This window comes from Talpa occidentalis, unplaced genomic scaffold (genome assembly GCF_014898055.3).
Source record: "Talpa occidentalis isolate TD23 unplaced genomic scaffold, MPIMG_talOcc4v2.1 talOcc4.8, whole genome shotgun sequence".
Lineage (NCBI taxonomy): Eukaryota > Metazoa > Chordata > Mammalia > Eulipotyphla > Talpidae > Talpa > Talpa occidentalis.
In genome coordinates, this window is record NW_023605194.1 from 51,765,237 (window position 1) to 51,784,066 (window position 18,830).

The window sequence follows — 18,830 nt, forward strand, 5'->3', positions numbered from 1 at the left end:
TAGGAACTGATAACTCCATTTCCAAAGGCAGTGCAGTGAGAAAGCCTTAAACAAAATGGGTTACCTGTAATATCTTTCCTTATAAAAATGGTGAATTTCATTATGTTCTGGGGTCTCTGGGGGGGTGTTCAGAAAGCACCAGGCTGACGTTCCTCTGGAGGGAATATAAACTATATATATTTGGGTGAAGAGTAAGTAGTCCCAATGGATTGAAAGTCATCTGGGATCCAGGGAAGGCAAGAGAATATTCCATCTGGGAAACTGACGATGGTGTCCTAGAAGAAATTGAGAGACAGAAGTGCCTGCTTGCTTTTAGTGTTTTTTTTTTTTTTCTTTTACTTGGGGGATAACACAAAGTAACAGTCCTTGCAATAAAATATGATTAGTTTTCCCCAGCCCTTCAATACCTCAGGAACACATTACCTGAGGACAGCTTGAGGACTAAGGACCACTGTTGCCATCTTTGTGTCCCAGCCCTTGGCACACACACAGCCTTCTCAATAAAGACTTTTTAAATGAATCCCTTAAGGTAGCTAAAAACATCAATACCTTTGTTATTCCAGTTGTCTCTTCATAGGCTGGGCGTGAGAAGATTTGAGGCACACTAATTTTAGGAGGCTGACTGAAAGCTTCTTCTCTTGAGGGATGGAGTCCAGGCTGGTTGTGTTCAATGTCACCTCCTTAGTATGCTATCTGACAGACTATGAACATTCAATAAGTGTTTACTATGTGAATGTATTAAAATTACCCTTGCCCTGCCCTCAAAGCTCACTGTCAGAGTGGAAGCAGTGAGAAGAGTTCTTGAGGCCGGATGTCATAGACTTCTAAGAATTCACACAACCCTTGAGCAACCAGAAGTCAATTTCACTTCCTCCCTCAGCTATTTATTTGTCAGAGGTTATGAATCGCTGCTTCACTTTGGGTTGAGGGGGGCTGAGGGGTTGGGGTGGGGAGGGCAGGCGGTGTGTCACTACGCCCCCCCCCCCCCCGCAGGGACCCCAGGAGTCAAGTCACAGAAGAAGGTAACCCAGAGGGGGAGCCCTCCAGCACGTGCAGCTGCCCAGGGAAGGAGGAGGCTGGGCTAACGCAGCCCTTAGTCAGCAGCTGGGCTCGGTTTTGAAACAAAAGCCAATGTCCTCCCTCGGAGTCCGCGGCCGGTCAGCTCCTAGGGGGAAGAAAGCCCTGCTGTCCAGCCGGTTAGTGGCCCAACTTACTTTTCCAGAGCGTGGGACAAAGGGCCAGCACTTGTACGGGAATGGGTGGGATGTTGCTGACAGGGGATGGGGGCACAGGTCGCCCTGACCCTCCCCTCCCAGCCGCTTTGGGGAAGAACCGGGGTCTCCGGGGCGCTGAGCCTGTCTGTCCAGGCGATCCGCAGCGGAGCCGGGGCGCCCTGGGTCTGCGGAATGCGGAGGCACCTTTGCAGCCCGCGCCCCCGCGCCCGGACACACCAGGCCCTGGTTTCATGAATGAAATCCAATCGTGTGGATATAAATAGCCGCGAAGGCTGCTAACGTCACGTTGCGAGCCGCGGCCGCCACGGCGGCGGAGCTGGGTGCCGAGCGCTCCATTCCGCCCCGCTGGCCCGCCTAGGAGCCGGGTGGGGGCAGGAGGAGAGGGGAGGGCGGGGGTGAAAAGGGGCGCGCACCTCTCCTCCAGGACAGGCGAGAGCGGCCGCGGCGCCGGGCGAGCCCGCTAGGCGAGGCAGTGCCATGCTGCCTTTGTGCAAAGTTGGGCGGCGGGCGGCACGCCGCGCGCAGGGGCCCGGCACACTCGCGACCGCGCGCAGTCGTGGCTGCTGCTGAGTGGCTGGGGGCCCCCCCGCTCCCCCCAGCCTTGAAGGCGGAGAGAGCTCGCGTCTCGCTCGGCTTCAGGGTAGGTTCTGTGTCGTGAGTGCGCTGTGGTAGGAAACTTCTGCAGCAGCGGTGGAGCCCCCACCGCCCCCGGCCCCGGCCCCGGCCCCGGCCCCAGCCCCAGCCCCAGCGGGTGGCATGTGGGAGCCCCAGGCCGCGCCAAGCGGTCAGCAGAGTCCCGAGAGAGCGCGAGAGACAGAGAGAGAGTTGTGGGACTGAACTGCTTTGCGAGCTTCTCTCGCCCCTCTACGAGGCCGGGAACCTCACATCTGAGGCAAGCAGAAGAGATTGCTGGAACACCAGCACAGCCGCACCCCTAACTTGGAGCTGAGGAATTGTACAACAGGCTCCCTTAGCTGTCTGGCTGCGCCAGGGAGAGGGTGGTACCGCTTTGTCAGGAGGGTTTGGTTTTTTGTTTTGTTTGTTTGTTTGTTTGTTTTTTTCATCAAAGAAGAGTGGTGGGGAGCTGGAGGAGCAGAAAAGGGGGGATGCACTATCCCCTTTGGCGCTTGCACCCCTTGAGAGTTGACTAGTCAGCCCACAGTTTGGCAGTCCCCACCCCCCAACCTCGTGTCTATGGAGTATGTTGTGAGTTGCTGTGACAACAGTAGGAGCTGACTGGAGGGGTTTGCAAAACACCTTACCTTGTTGTCTTTGTGTGCTCAGATTTGGGGAGAACAAGGGAGTGGAGGGAGATGTGCAGACAAGGGAAGTCCACCCCTTCCACAAATAAAATGGAAGGGAAGGCACAGCTATGTAAAAATATATCATTAGATCTTACTTACTTAGCTGCGCAGTTTCTATCCTCAGCAGTACCAAACATCTCAACTGAGGAGCAATGTCAATATTTGGACTTGGACAAGCCAGAAAGTTAGAAGGGAGCGCCTAGCGCAGAGTTTTGACTTGGCTTTGCACATCAGCACACAAGCTGTGCCTTTTGAGCTGACTGTACACATTTATAGGGGCATTGAACAAAGCACACACACACACACATAAATATACACACACACACAGAGGCACCCAGACCTAGCAGACATAGGAAGATCTAAGAAGTTAAGACCAGAACGCTTGCCTTGACTTTGAACTTCCCCCAACTTGTGCTGTTCACAGAGTCCTGTTGAATCTCAGCCAGGTGATCAGCTTGAAGTTTCACTAGTTTGTGACACCTCCACGGTCCACCCCCAACCCAGGTTGCTACATATTGTACACTGTACTGTGTGGCCTCTCTAAACTGCCAAAAATCAACACTGTAATCAGTAGTTTTCATCTTTGTATAAATGTCCTCTCTCCTCTCACTATCAGTAGATAGAAACTGCCATAGGCTGTGTTTGTCTGATTTAAGCAAGTGATGGACTTTTCTAAACATACACTGATGAATTTGTTTACAAAGCTCTTTGGAAAATTGGAATTATATATCCTCTCCAACAACTTTGTAGATGCCTAATATAGAAAATAAACACAAGCTCTTGTCAGTATAAATTATGTCTGCATACTGCTCTGCAGGTGAACTGAACAGTAAATTATTATATTAAACAAGGGTTCCTCTGAGATTCCTGGATCGTATTTGGATATATTAGCTGGAAAAATGGTTTAATTAACTTGTCCCAAATTGGAAGACTTAAGAAGCAATAAAATCATGGTCAATATTCTTCTAAACTGGCCTCTAAATTGCTATTTTCCCAAATTTTGAGGTAGTGTAAATTTAAGTACATAGTGTTAATGTGAGATCATAGAGGTAGAAATAGAAACACAGTTTGTTGTCATTAGCTTAATAAGATAATTTATTAACTATGTCAATATAATCTAATAGGAAAAACAGAAACAATTTGTTTTTATTATGATAATATTGTCTGAAAGTGCTATTTTGGAGGAGTAGCATATCCATTTCTGTGATCTCTGTTTTGTAATATGCCTATATGGTTTTCATTGTTCCCATCCATGATTTGTGGCCAAATGTTTTTTTGTATCCTCAAATGCTCAGAGGCATATTTTTACAAATGCTACAAAATGTTAACCTAGCTATTTCAAGATGTGTTTGACCCAGAGAAATACCACTTTAACACTGGCACTTAGTAAAATAAAAGTAAAGTAGACTCTGCCCTTTGGGAGTGAGAAAAGAGGAAAAAAATGTATGTTGAAAATTTTAGTAGCTCTCAATATACTGCTGCGATGAAATGGGATTAATAAAGTATTTCTCTCTTTTGTGTAGGTAAGTCCGGCTGCAAGCAGGTTGTTCTGTTCTTCACTTCCTGCAGTCAGGTCAGTGTCTTGGTGCACATCATGACCATAGACTGATGACATCCTGTGTCTAATTCTGAGCATGCATTTCAGAACAGGTTTCTTTGCCATTTGTCTTAAAACCATTTATCTTTCTTATTTCTTTGTGAACTCACTTATGAAGATCACAAGTTTGATAATGATTAAAATGACTCTATGTACTCTGTGAGTAAAATGGCACAAAAAAATGTGCCTTGGACCAATTTTCAAGTCTTTTACAAGACTTTGTGGGAGGGAGGCAGAATAAAAGTGGTGCCTGAACAGTTGAGGATACTGGGGATCTGGGTGCTTTATAATTAAGGTTTTGCTTCTATCCTAATCTTAGCACTCTAGAGCTGGATAATACTTGATATAATAATAGTTGACATTTTGAGTGTGAACTGAAGTTCAGGTAATGTGCTGCATTCGTTACATTTATGTTCTCATTCTTCATCAAAAAGAATTCCTGTGAGTTAAGTCATTCTCTTGATCCCCAAAGGATCAATAAGGGATTGGAAGTACACAGAAGTTGGATATGATACTCAATTCCTACTTCTAGTAAATAGAAGAAATATGAGTTTTTTAACTCTGTCTTACTCTAAAACCTAAATTCTCTAGTTGAAAAATTCTTCTCTAATAGGAAAACTGGGGCCAAGAAAGGTTAAGTGACTCATCTAAGATAACTTGGTATTTGCAGCTTATATAGCATATACTGGTGCATCTATTGCAAAAAATATTAATTTCATTCTCTTAAGTAAAAAGTGAAATAAAAAGTATTTGTGTGTACTTTCTGAAATGGCACTGTCAAACTTTTAAGTTTTAATTATGGGATCTCTGGTCTTAAGGATCTTACAAACAGGTTTAAAAGACAATATATTAAATATTCATGTATGAAAAATTAGAGAATAAATCCAGATCATACGTGCCACACTCTGAAATATGAGGTCAGTGGTACATTTTCAAAAAGTTCAGCTTTGTGCACTCTGTGAGATTACTTTGCAATTCCTTGTGTGCATGGAGAGAAAGTTTCCAAGCACATATTTTGCCTGCATAGATGATAAATGTGTGAGAGTTTAGAAGAAGACAAAATGTAGAATTTCAGCCTAGCAGGGAGAGATTATGCCATCATCCAGAGCTGCTAAATTACAGTATCTCAAACTCAAAGGCATTAATACTTCAAAAGCATTGTAACAAAATTGTGAGCTGTTTGAATCTACACAGCATCTGTGAGAAAGCATTACAATTTGGCATGATGCTTAAAAGTACTGCATTGCTTTTGGAACCTCAATTTGTCTGAAATGTGCCATGTAGATAGATTTGGATATATAATAGATAAATTGCAAACAAAGTTCTGAAAATGGCCAATATTTAAAAATTAAGCAGGATATTTTCAGATTTTGTGTGGATTGATAACCTTCTCTTATTCCCTACATTTTGTAGAATAATTTGTTGTTAATCCTTCTTAAGGAGTACAATATAAAAATGGAATAGGGAGAAAATTCTTAGAGATAACCTTAATATGTCATTTTTTAAAATGCACTGATACCCTCAATTCAAGCTAAGAGCCTTAAGAACTTAATTAGTTAAGAGATAATTTTTAGCATTTAAGGGGTTCTTATAAGCTGTCCTATAATAGTTTTTCCAGTAAAAGTTGTTATACAATGTATCACTGCAAATCAAATAATAAGAGCACTCTTATATTGGGAAAATCTCATTACAGGTTAAGTCCTCACCATCAACTGACATTTGGCTAGCTGTGACAATGGTATATCATAAAAATATCAATATAATTACCATAAACCTATAATTATTTAAAGATTAAAATTATACCCTCAGTCATGGATTGTGAGTGCCAAAAGAGAACTTAGGATAGTATCTGTAATTATAATTTATCTAATAGTCATCTGTTTGCTGTTTTGACCTTCAGAAGATTTTAGTTTATGTGCTTGACTTATGTAAAAGATGACTGGAAACATTTGAAATTTCACTTTCTTTTTGCTCAAGAAATTTACCTGTAGAAAACAGGAATTTTTTTTTAGTCCTTCTATTGGTCTTTCTTTTAGAAAACAGGCAATTCCATCTCATTATTTTTAAAATCTCACTCTTCACGTAATAGCATTCAAAGAATACAGGTAATTTTAATCTGGATCTGGCATTTACTTTCTTTTCCCACCACCCTCACAACACCAAAACAAAACTTTGAAAGGGAAGATAAGTAACAAAAAGCTATGCATATTGAAAGTGGCAGGAGGAGGGAGAGTATGTGATGGTGGGGGAGAGGGAGCAAGAGAAAACTTTGGTGGGAAGGACAGAGACAGTCACACAAATGGATAGGGTGTGTATGGGCTGGATATTTATATGTCAAAATCAGGATTGTTTAGGTCTTTTTCTGAACAAAGTCAAACTACCCACACCCTTTTCTCTTTCGAGAATATTTTGTTCCATGTGCACATAGGGTAAAAATTAGAAAATGGGCAGGTAAAAACACTGAATTGAAATGTGGATATGACAGCTACTCTTTCCAAATATCCCAAGACACTTCTGTCTTTAAGTATTCCTTCCAGCTGTCTCATCAAGTATATCAGCATGTCTCTGATAAGTTTTTATCCACTAAAGGTTGAATTAGAAAGCTTTACACAGAAAGAAGTGCCAATAAGTCCAGAAGAAGCAATTACATTTTCTCCACTCAGCATTGGAATTTATATACTGCAAAGACACAGGTAAATGGCAAGTTCCCACAACTACTGAAGTTAAGATTTCGGGCTCTATCCCTCTGTAGAAAGATTTGTTTTGAATTGTTGCCCATCCATAGTCCAAATTTTTTATGACCACTGGAATAATGATAACCAGCTCTTATTATGCTCCTACTAGATGCCAGACATTTAATGCATTACAGCTAATATTAATTATCACTTCTAATGTTACAAAAGCAAACAATGGAATTTTGATATAAATAAAAAAGGTAATAGGACCTCTTTAGAAGGTAGAGCTTGGATTTGTCCCCACAACTGCCTAAGAACTTGAATATATATTTGTTTTTAATGAACTCCTAGAAATAAAAAACACTGTAAACCATTTTATTCCAGGCTACTCCTGCAGATAGTGAAATATAAGGTTTGAATAATTATTCTTATGGATTTTATATTTTATGTTGTTTTAACTACATAGCAGGTTTGCCTGGACATATTTGTTGACTCTTCTAATATATCCATTTCCAATATATTTTGATGGAAATCACAATCTTAAAAAGTTGAGTCATGGGGTTTTGAATTATGGAGCCAGAATTCTTCTTAAGGAAGAATGGATACTTAATCCAACCCCATGTAGAGATGGAAAAAAATGCCACTCAGAGACTCAGTATAACTTACCCACTCTCATAGTTAATAAGTGACACAGCAAGAACTGAATCCAAGTTTACAAGTCCCAGCCCAGGGCTTGATTCTATTGCTTGACTTTATTCATAACTCTTCCTGAAAAGTGCCAGTCTTCTACCACTCCAACTTAGCTAAAATATTCCTATCAAGTAGGAAATAAGACCTAAGAAAACCTAAGAAACTTCCAGAAATGGGTGATAAGAGAATATTCCAGCACTGTAAAGATATGGTACGTACTAGGGGAAAACTAATTTATCTACAGTAATGCCCATATAGAATAGTTCTTTCCTCTTCCTCATAACCTAACAGCCCCATGCCAAGCTTATCTTTGTTAAGGGATCAGTTTTAATCTTGTATGGGGCTTTTACATTTTGCCTGTGAAGCTTTTCTTGTTATTAGCTATGTTACATAGATGAAATACCTTTCTGGAGTTCATTGTGCTCCTCTGTAAAATGGGGACAAAATGACCTCTTTCAGAAGACTATGAGGATATTATGCAATCACATAAAGCATGCATTAGTTGCACAATGGGGTTAGTTCTCTTCTTAACCTTCCTAGAGTATCTCCAGGGAAAATGTTATAAGACATTAGGATAGACAGATCATTTTGCCCCTACATTTACTAGAGTCATTGGAATTCTGATATAGCAAGGGATGGTTATAGTAACATTTCTTTTCTTGGCTAAAAACAGACTTGATGGGCTCTCCAGGTACCAGTGGCCCAATCACAATTACATTTGCATTTGTTTTCTTCACACTCTAGAGTTGTCCAAGTTTTACTTGAATTACGTTATTGCTTCGGTGTCTCTCACAAACTAATACAAAATTACTCCGGGAAATATGTGATTCTCATTTCCTTCCAAATACTGTTTAAGTATCTAACATGCTTTCCACATAGACCTTTGTGTCTCAAAGCAACTACTTTATTTTCAGGCAAATGACGAAGAAATATTTCCTATGAATATTATTGCCCATAGCACATTTTTGCTTTCAATTTCAAAACAAGTGAGACTTTCCTACCATCATTTCACTTTCACAAACTCTAGCACTGAGTATTTGCTCTGTGCTGGCACCGTCTTTCTGTCATGTGTTGCTGACTGATACATTGATAGGAAAGGCATAAGCACTACAATTTCCCCCTTCCCCCCCTCAACACTGATAACCACCCTGGCCTAAATTACATCTCTGGGAAGTGTTTCATCACACTCCTCTCCCCAGCTGCCACACTTTGTCATGTGGCACTTGCTGCCCTGCTTTGGATTTTTGGAACCAAGTTTTTGGCGACATGTGCTATTCATCACACACAGGGGAAAGCTACTGTTGGGGTTGTTTCTTGCTTGTACTTTTTTCTCCCTTTTTTTCAACTAATACTCTAATAATCTAAGTAGCCCAGAATAGACTATATTTTCCTAGTGACTCAGTTTCCTTTTTATTATTTAACAGATATTTATTGCAAGGCATGTTTCCTTTTCTTTAGGTAGAAGGGTCACAATTGTGTGTTTTCCCAATTTTTTGGTAGCTATACCTTTGCTAAGTGCTTAAAGATCACTAATGTCCAGATTGTCATAACCTTCTTACTGTTCTCAAATTGATTACAAATATTTCTGTTCATAGTAAGGAGTTTCCTTTTAAAGGAATACTTGAGACCTGAGGATATACTTTTCTCACAAGCTCTCCACTGATGCCAGTGGTGCTGGTGTGAGGGCCACATTTGCATTAATGAGGCTTTAAGGAGCGGTTGTTACTTTATCTTATGCTGGCTTCCTACCTAGTAAGCTATCAGACTCTTATTTTGTTTGCTTGTTTCTTAAATCATAATAGAATTCAGGGAATCTTAAATATGAAGGCATGTAGATAGCAGTGAGCTGGTAAATCAACCAGCTGTCTGAGGGAAAAAAATGCATCTACTGCATATATAAGTTGATTGTAAATTTTACTGACATAAGGAATGTAACACAATTTACAAAAAAAATAATAAAATAACCAATATTCTTTATTGTAAATTCCATATGGCCAAGAGGATGCTTCTTGTTTTTGCTGAACTCATCTATCCATAACCTACTTATGATGCAATTGATGAAGGGATATTGTTCCTATAGTAAAGTTGGCTGATATTTTCCTTTTTGTTAATGAATCAGACAAAAGTGAAACAACAAAAGCATGTCAGAACTAAACTCATTCTTCAGATATATGAATGACTTCTTTGCTGAACCAATTAATAGCTTTTAAATACTGAAAGGATGTTTGCTAGAACGTGCTATTCACATGACATACTTTTAAGTTTAATCTGCGTTATTAACATTTTGAAATCATTTTCTTAAGTCAAGAAAATCAACAGAACAATAAAACAAATCCTTATGTAGTGGTTGCCAATTTTTGTGGTGTAAATATTCCCACTGTAGAAAATTTCAAGCTACTACTGTGACTGAGCATGGAGTTGAGAAGAAATGGTACAGTAGCACGCATACATAATATTACCTCTATACAGTTAAAATTGATATAAATAACCACAAAATATAGGTAACAGTAAATTTAGTAATGTGATTAGAAAGAGATGAGTCATAAGTATTTATATAATTTATTTAATCAAGTTTCATATTATCTAATTTTTCATAGTGACACTATTTGAACAGGCTTACAAAACTCCTAAAGATTTGGCAACCAGTTCTTGTGGATTAGGAAGGAATAACACCACCAAACCATTAGATATAGACCATCTGATAGCTTGCTAGGTTCAGTGATTGTCAACCTTGGCTGCACATGATAATGTCTCAGGAAAATTATAACCTACAGCCTTACTAGATTTGTTTTAGGGCTTAGAAATCTAAGTGTCTTTATTTCCTTTTTTGCTTTCCACATTGTAGTTGATTGATTTTGATAGTTTAGGAATGAATACATTGAATAAGTGGCACTGTGAAAATGCACAAAAGAAAATTTATTGGCATGTATCTTATTTAAAAATACACCAGTATTGGGCTTCCCCCGGTGGCGCAGCGGTTGAGCGCTGGGTTTCTAAGCTGCCTGCAGCCTCTGCAGCGCCGGTTCGATCCCCGGCTGCTCCCAGGCCACCAGAGGAGGGTCCCACATGGCGCGCAGACCTCTCCTGCCGCCCGCTGCTCCCCTCAGCAGTGTACTTCGGTCCTTCTGCCTGCTCTGTTCCCTGCTCTGGCTCTGGTGAAGTCTCTCACCCTCCCACGCTTCTGACTGTACCCAGTGCTTGTATAAATAAATAAATAAATAAATCTTTAAAAAAAAAAAAATACACCAGTATTTAGTTCATATGTAAAAATTTTCACAAACTAAACACACTTATCTAACCAGCACCTAAATACAGAAGTAAAACATCACCCATACCTAGAATCCACTGGTAAGTCCTTATCCAGTCAGTGCCCTACCAATTTACCCCTAACTTTGACTTCTAATATAATGGATTAATTTTACTTACTTTTGAACTTTTATATAAATAAAATGTCTTTTGTGTCTTGGTTCTTCCCTTCTATATTATATTTATGAGGTTCACCCATAATGTAGGTATAAGTTTTTCACCCATTTTTAGTACAGTATAGTATTCCATTGTATAGACTTCATTTTATCAGTTTACCCATTCTAGTGTTGGGAAGTTGTTTCCAGTTGTTGACTGTTATGATTAGTGTTGCCAATAACAATTCTGTATGGACAAGAACATTTAAATAAAAAGTATTCTCCCTGTGATCCTAATGAGCAGTTGATCTCTTGGCTGCCTTCTGTACAACTCCCCCTCCTCTTTTTTAAATCTCATAAAATAGGGTCAAGGCTAATGATTCTTTTGTGTGAATGTACTTTCAGTACCATATCCACAAAGCTGTGTGCTTCCATTCATTATAGTATGTTCTCCTGGCTCTTTTCAATCCAGGTTTACCAATTCCCCCTTTCATCAAGACATCTGCTCTTGTGCACTCTAAATACGGATGAGATTTGGCCTCACATCAATAGCATGGAGGAATAATAGACATGGCAGAGATGGAGCCAAGGCTAAAAATGGCAGTTGATAATTAAGGCTCCTGAAAAGAGACTTCAAGGAAGGAAATTGTTTCCTTTTGTGTGTTTCAAACAAAAATCAACAGTGAGCCCTTGGAATAGTTTGCATTTCAATATTTTTAAAAATTTATTTGAAATAGACCATAGACCCTCTTCTGACAAAACACCAGAAATGCCTCAAAGCCTGATGACTTGTTCTGGAAAGATTAGAGAAGGTTTTTCACATTGGCTCATCCCTATCCTTTGTTGTACAGCAGGTGTATCCTGGTTGCATCCTTGAAGGTTGAATGGGTGTATCATTTTTTTCATCCTATGGTTCTATTGAGCTGTTAGTGCTGTTAATAGTTAAGGAAGCTGAAACTAGAAGCTCCAAGATGAAATTGTTGATGACAAGATGGCTGCTCAGAATTTAAAAAAAAGAGTTCCAGGAGCAGTGGGGCTATTTCCTAGTATATGAAATGCACTTTACATAAAGCTCTCAAGGAATACAGAAAGGAGGGGAAGAAAATAGACATTATTTCCACATAATAAAGGAAGAATGTATTCGCACACATGTAACTATTCTGCACCCTGTTTTTCCTATCTCACCTTCACATTTCTGTAAAATTTCTTTGCTATAAAATAACACATGGCCATAACAGAAAAGATGGAGTATATAAATAAGAAAAAAGAAATAAAATCAATTATAGTCCTACCCATAAAAGATTTTAGCATTGATATGTTAATATATCTCTACCCCAAATTTTTCTGTTTATATTTAGGTACATAAATTTTAAGGAATGGCATTACTATGTAAATTTTTTGTGATATTTTTTCATTTAAAGTTTTATCATGAAAATCTATAGCAATAAATGTATTCCTATAACACATTTTTGATGGTCATCACTCCCCATTATCTGGATTTTTGTTTTTTTCTTAACCAATCTCTTGTGGTTGATTTGTAAAATTGTTTCCAGTATTTATTTCCCACAAATAATGACATGATGTATGCTCCTTTAATCAAATCTTTGTGTAAACCCTAAGGTTATTTTTCTAAGGAAAAGTGTAATTGGATGACAGTTATGAATGTTTTCAAGTCTTTTGCATGCCAGTTGCACGCCAGAATAATGATATCATTTTCCAACCCCCAAACAGTGCCTCATCTTGCTTTTTGGAAATTGTTAACCTGTGTAATTTTTAGAAAGATTATAATATTCCATGTAATCATTTCTACCTAGAGTTGGAGAGCATTAGAACGTGTTCTGAAATATAAATTACTAGTAATTTATATTTTAGCTAGTAATATATAGAGAGATTTTATACATATATAAAATTTATTTTATATATAATATTTTATATATAGTATAGTATATTTTTACATTATATATATATATAAAACTATCAGCCAAATAAAATGAGATTTTAAGGAATCTAGCTTGTCTACCAGAACTTTTGCATTTATGTTCTAATTTTGCTAAGAAATCCAGGGAGTGGGAGGGGGGAATTTTTCTTCACTTGCCTGAACCAGAGCATAATCTAATCCTAACTGGGCATATCATTATCTCATAAATGATAAAATGCAATTATTTGTTTATAATTGTATTTGAAAGTTTTAACTACACGTTGTTACAGAAGCTGATGCAGTGACAATGTTTAGAGAATGCTTTCATGTACAGCTTAATACCAACTGCTATACAGACTTGGCTTCAGGAGGATGGACTTCTGAGCACATGTAGTATACAAAATCTATTGTAGCTTTCTCATATGAGACTTACAACCTTGATATCTCCTTAAAAAACTGTCCAGTATTTTAATTATTAATTCTTAATAGAGTTTCTGGATCTAGCTAATCTCACTCACATGAGGACTATAGGCCCTCCAAAACCATTGTACATGGTCTTTTGTTGCTTTATTTTTTTAACTTACATTTTTTTTTGAAGTATAACATGTAGAGAAATGGGTACAGATCACAAGAGTACATACAGTTTGTTGAATTTTTGCAAACTCAGCGTACCAGCCCTGAGATCAAGAATCAGACACCGCCAGCATTTTTCTTCTATCACCACCCCAATGCACTCTCACGGTATATAAAACCCCTGTTTTATGTTCTTAAGTTAGTAATTTACAGATTTTGATTTTTCACTGAACCCTTTCTTTAGATGAGCTAGCTGTGGTCTGCATTGATTGAACTATTCCCTTTGCACTGAAAATGTGTAGAATCTGCCTTTCCAAGTAAAGATCATAACAATAGGGCCTCCCCGGTGGCGCAGCGGTTGAGCGCTGGGTTGCGAAGCTGCCCACGGTCTCTACAGCGCCGGTTCGATCCCCGGCTGCTCCCCGGCCACCGGAGGAGGGTCCCGCATGGCGCGCAGACCTCTCCTGTCGCCCGCTGCTCCCCTCAGCAGTGTACTTCGGTCCTTCTGCCTGTTCTGCTCCCCGCTCTGGCTCTCGTGAATTCTCTCACCCTCCTGCGCTTCTGACTGTACCCAGTGCTTGTATAAATAAATAAATAAATAAATCTTTAAAAAAAAAAAGATCATAGCAATAAATTCATGCACTGAGTCTGTATCAGTCACATTTATCTGTTTGTGATTTGTAGGTGCAAATCACACATGCACAGCATGCATAATGCAAACAGATTTGGAACTTCTTTCTTCTTAATAAATGTAAAGCTGCATTACACTGTGTTGATCCAAGCTTAAAATATCATAACTACAATTGTCTGCCAGATTATTTTATGTGCTATGTTTCCAAACAATTTCTTAAAATTGTTCATTTCAGTTACCATAAGTAAAACATTCTGAACACTAAAAATTTAAAAACCAAATTTGTCCCATCTTCTGTTTAAGATAGAATTGTATATATACTTTAATTGTATCCTTGGTGTCCACAGCTATCTTTGTATGTGGTTCAATTTCTGTGCCTGATATTCAATAAATTATTTAGATTCTTATAGGTTTTTTAGATGAATACTTGAGTTAGAAATAAATATGTTCCATAAAGATTTGGTTTCAAGAAACAACTTAAACATCACTAAAAATTATTGGATTATTTTTGAAAATCGTTGGAAAAATTATTGGACCTTATATGGTTAGTACAATTATCAAGGGTTAAGCTTACGTGCTAATCACTTTTTTAAAAACTAAAATTTTTTCCCATTATATAAAACATTTAAGAATATTATTCAGCCATAGAAGAAATGAATGACTAGTACATGGTACAACATGGATGAACTGTGAACATTATGCTAAGTGGAAGACAGATACAGTAGGCCCCATATTGTATGTCTAGGACTCCATTTATATGAAATGTCCAGAACAGGCAAACCCAGAGAGACAGAAAGTAGATAAGTGGTCTTGGGAGCTGGGGGAAAGGGAACTGGGAAATGACTGCTAATAGGCACAAGATTTCTTTGGGGTAGTGATAAAAATGTTCTAGAATTAAGTAGTGGAGATGGTTGTACAGCTTGGTAACCACCCTGAAAAACACTGAATTAGGCATTTTAAAGGATGAGTTTTAAGGCATGTGAATTTTATCTCAATTTACAAACAAAGAGTAGTATACTTTCACTGTAGAATATTTGGAAACCAAAGGAAAGAAGAAAAATGGCAAAAACAAGTTATATCCCCATTATTCAGCAACAATCACTGTACTTGTCCAGTGTACTTCTTTTCCATGTTTTTCTGTGAACTGTTACAGGAAAAAAGTCAGTGTTGGTTCCCTTAAGATGACAAAGACATGATTATTATATTTTATATTCACTTAGTTATTCCCACCCATCACCCCCCCACCCCCGCCAAGGAGAAACTGGTCCTAAAGAAGATCCATTTAGTTGAGGGAGAGAGGTATAATAGATGGACATGCAGAACAAGGAAGCCAAGAGCAATGGGTAGTCAAGTACGAGGGGGTGAAAATGAACCTGAAGGGAAAAGGTCTGGGATCCTGAGAGGCAAAATGACAGATTTGAGCAGTTGTCACAAGATGAGATACCCCTAAGGAAAGATTCCACAGGATTTTAGGACTTTTCCTGCAAGATGCCTCTTATATTATGTGAGCCACACCTCTCGATTCTTAAATACACATGTTGTTTTCAGGGCTTTATACAAGTCACATTTGGATTTCTTTTAGATGTGTCACTGTGCTAAGATGGTACTTAATGTGAGAGAATGAGGTGGCCTGATTTTATTTGACTTACACATACTTGTTTACATAACTTTCATCAACAATATTTAGAATTACCATCCTGTTCTTTACCCTCAGTGTAGCAGTGTTATTTTGCTATATTATTGCAATCTCACCATAAACATAATTTTAGATAATGACAATCTTAATAGGTAAAACTTACTGAGTGTTCTCTTAATGCCAGGCATAGTGATTAAAATATTTTACAGGAATTTTCTAATTTAATCTTTACAACAACCCATTGAAGAAGGTAATTATCCCCAGTTTGTAGATAAGGAAATAGAGATTTAGAGAGATTAAGTAATTGCCCAAGATCACATATTAAATACATTAATTAATTACTCCCCCACTTATCATACATTTGGATTATTTCCATTGTTTTTGATTGTTAATAAAAATATGATAAATGTACTTGCTTTTAGACAATTTTTGTTTATAAAGCTATTTCCTTAGATTAATTATCAAAGTATCAAAATATCAAAGTATTTTTAGAATTTCCATGTGGTTGAGGTTTTTAATGTTGCCATAAAATTTTCCTTTAAATTTTTCTACTTCTTTCTTTGTGGTTAGAGAATTTGGTTGGTATAATTTATGCTTTGGGGATTTTTTGATCCAGAATATGGTCAGCTGTTGTAAATATGCCAAGATAAGGAAGTGGACTCTTTCAGTATAGATTTTTTTTAATGTGGAATACTTATTAATTTAACCCTATTATTTATGCTATTCGGATCCTCTATATGTTACTTTTTATTTTGCTTTTATTTTTTTAAGATTTATTTTATTTATTTATGCATGCAAGAGCTGGAGTGTAGGCCAGAGGTGCGAGGGAGGGAGTGAGAGGATTCACCAGAGACAGAGTGGGGAGCAGAACAGGCAGATCTACTGAAATACACTGTTGAGGGGAGCAATGGGTGAGACAGGAGAGGTCTGCTGCACTATATGGGTTAGCTCCCTGGCCAGGGATCAACTCTAGCTTGAAGTGGCTGCTGATAGCATTACAGTGCTGAGATTTAACCCCTTGTGCCACCAGGGAGGCCCTATTTTGCTTTCTTAATCTGATATCAACTCTGATTTTTCATCTTATGTGTTTCAGTTATTTTCATTAATTTCTCCTCATTACATTTATAAAACTTGTTTATGTTTTATTTATATAATAAAATTGGCCACTCTGATTCCTTATAGCAATCTGAAATTTTTTGTCTCCTAAATCTTTGATATAAAAAAAGCTTTATGTTGTCCTCCCGTAAATCACAACTTGATGATTGAGAAATATGTTATTAGATCCTTTCTCTAAGTCTTTGTGTTTTTTCTACTATCTTAAAATAGTGAATGTTGTTCAAGTTAATAGTCATCCATATTATTATTTCTTTATAGAAATAATATGACAGTCAGGATAATTATTAGATTATTATTCAATTACTTTTTGCCATTAACATTTAAACATTTTACTGAAACATTTATAGATTTAAAGTCTTATTTTTCTCCTTTTTCTTCTACTCCTTGGCCTCTCCTCCCCTTCTTCCTCTTTGTGTTGGGATAATTTTGTTCCATTAAATCACACTTGGCTCCTCTAGTTCTTTAAGAACCCATTCTCTCCAGGGGATTACATTCTCAGTTAGCCCCTTTTCTATTATTTCATTACATCATCACTTCCTTCTTTTTAGAGACCGTCTCATGTTTCATCTTTACCTCACTAATCCATTTTATAATACTACATTTTCAAGGCTGCTCTTTACTGTTGCCAGTATGGGTTTTAATTTGGCTACTTTGTATTTAATTTATACATGGCTTTTACTACTCCTATTTCCTATTTATAGTTTCATCTGCTGTTAGCTTATATTCTGCATTGTCTTCCTTTGCATGATCAAGTATACGGATTAAATACTTTAAAAAATTTTTTCTTCTGCTGTTTCTTACAGCATATCTACTTCAGCAGACCTTTCCTCTACATCTTTTACTACTAATCCTTTGCTGTGCATCAGGTTTTTAACAGACTGTATGTTGAATGGTCTCTGCTTACGCCATCCATGGGGAAAAAAAGGATTCATCCTGGTCAAAGATGGAAGTATATTGCATAGTACGTAGAAGTATATACCCTTGTATAACCTTAGCTCTGTCAGTAACCAAGGCGGGGCACTAAATAGTACCAGAAACTCACCTAGTCCTCGAGCAAACAAGGAAAGCTACTCAGAGTGGTATCAATTGAGGGAACTTTTAAAAGTAGGACAATGGTAAGGAATGTCACTACTGAAAATACAGCAGTGTTTAGGCTTAGGGACTGCATGCTGTGTCTCCCCTCCCACTCCTCTTGCATTGACCTCGCGAGATCATTCGCTTCTGTCACAGTTAAAAAGATCTGGTTGAGCAGGCTGAAAGGGGCAAAAACAAAAGTCTTCCCAGGCTCAGCACTGCCTGCCTGCTCCATCCTCATACAGGACAGTCACTGGAGACTACTCTTCCCTGGTAGCAGCATGCTGGGTTCCTAATGCTTTTGGTGGTTCCACAAACTACTCTTCCCACCAATGCCAACTCTTGTTCTCCAGATCCCGGACATCTGTAGCTTAGAGTATCTTGCTCACCTCCCAGGCCCATTCTCTTCCTTATTGAAATGTGCTCTCTATCTGCTTGTCTTCACTGACTTTCTCACTTGACTTTGTGGAAATGAATTGGGCACAATTCCTTCCACTACTAGTATATGTTTACTCCTTTTCCTTAGTTTCTGATACTGTAACTGAATCTGCTGTCTTGAATAATGTTAATTTTAGTGAGCTGAGGGTAGGTGGGTGGGGGATCCAAAGCATCTGTTCTTTCATTGATATCTTGTCTTGAAATCCAGCTAAGTATGTCTTGTGACGTGGCCTCTTCCCGGCATAGATTGAACTCCCTTGTCGAAGATTCACTCTCATGTCCTTTAGAAATCATTCCCCAGATGTAGTGAGTATATTGCCTCCCATTTTTTTCCTTCTTTCCCAGCCAAGCAGTGACTCATAAAGGGTTGGGAATTCCTTGACTTAAGATGTTAGTGAGAATAGTTGAGACTCAGATGAAATATTACTAAGGTCATAAATTGGTTCTAAGCACTAGACATAATAAATGATTACACTCCTCTATTTTTCTAAATCAATCCTAGCCTCAGCCATGCCTGTCTACTTTTATTGGGCTCCCTTTGT

At 38.3% G+C, this 18,830-nt stretch overlaps 1 protein-coding gene across 8 annotated transcripts in view; it reads left to right on the forward strand.

Moving 5' to 3' along the window:
- RHOBTB1 (Rho related BTB domain containing 1) overlaps positions 1 to 18,830 on the forward strand; it is a 120,938-nt gene that overhangs the window by 47,268 nt on the left and 54,840 nt on the right. For 3 of the 8 annotated variants that reach the window (XM_037497213.2, XM_054690611.1, XM_037497214.2), the window contains one exon: positions 4,063 to 4,112. The exons of 1 other annotated variant lie outside the window; for it this stretch is intronic. The gene's annotated coding sequence lies outside the window, so the exon portion shown is untranslated. Of the gene's footprint in view, positions 1 to 1,044; positions 1,197 to 1,760; positions 1,876 to 4,062; positions 4,113 to 18,830 lie in introns of those variants that run through there. 4 more of the 8 variants (XM_037497210.2, XM_037497211.2, XM_054690612.1 and 1 more) reach the window with 4 other exon arrangements.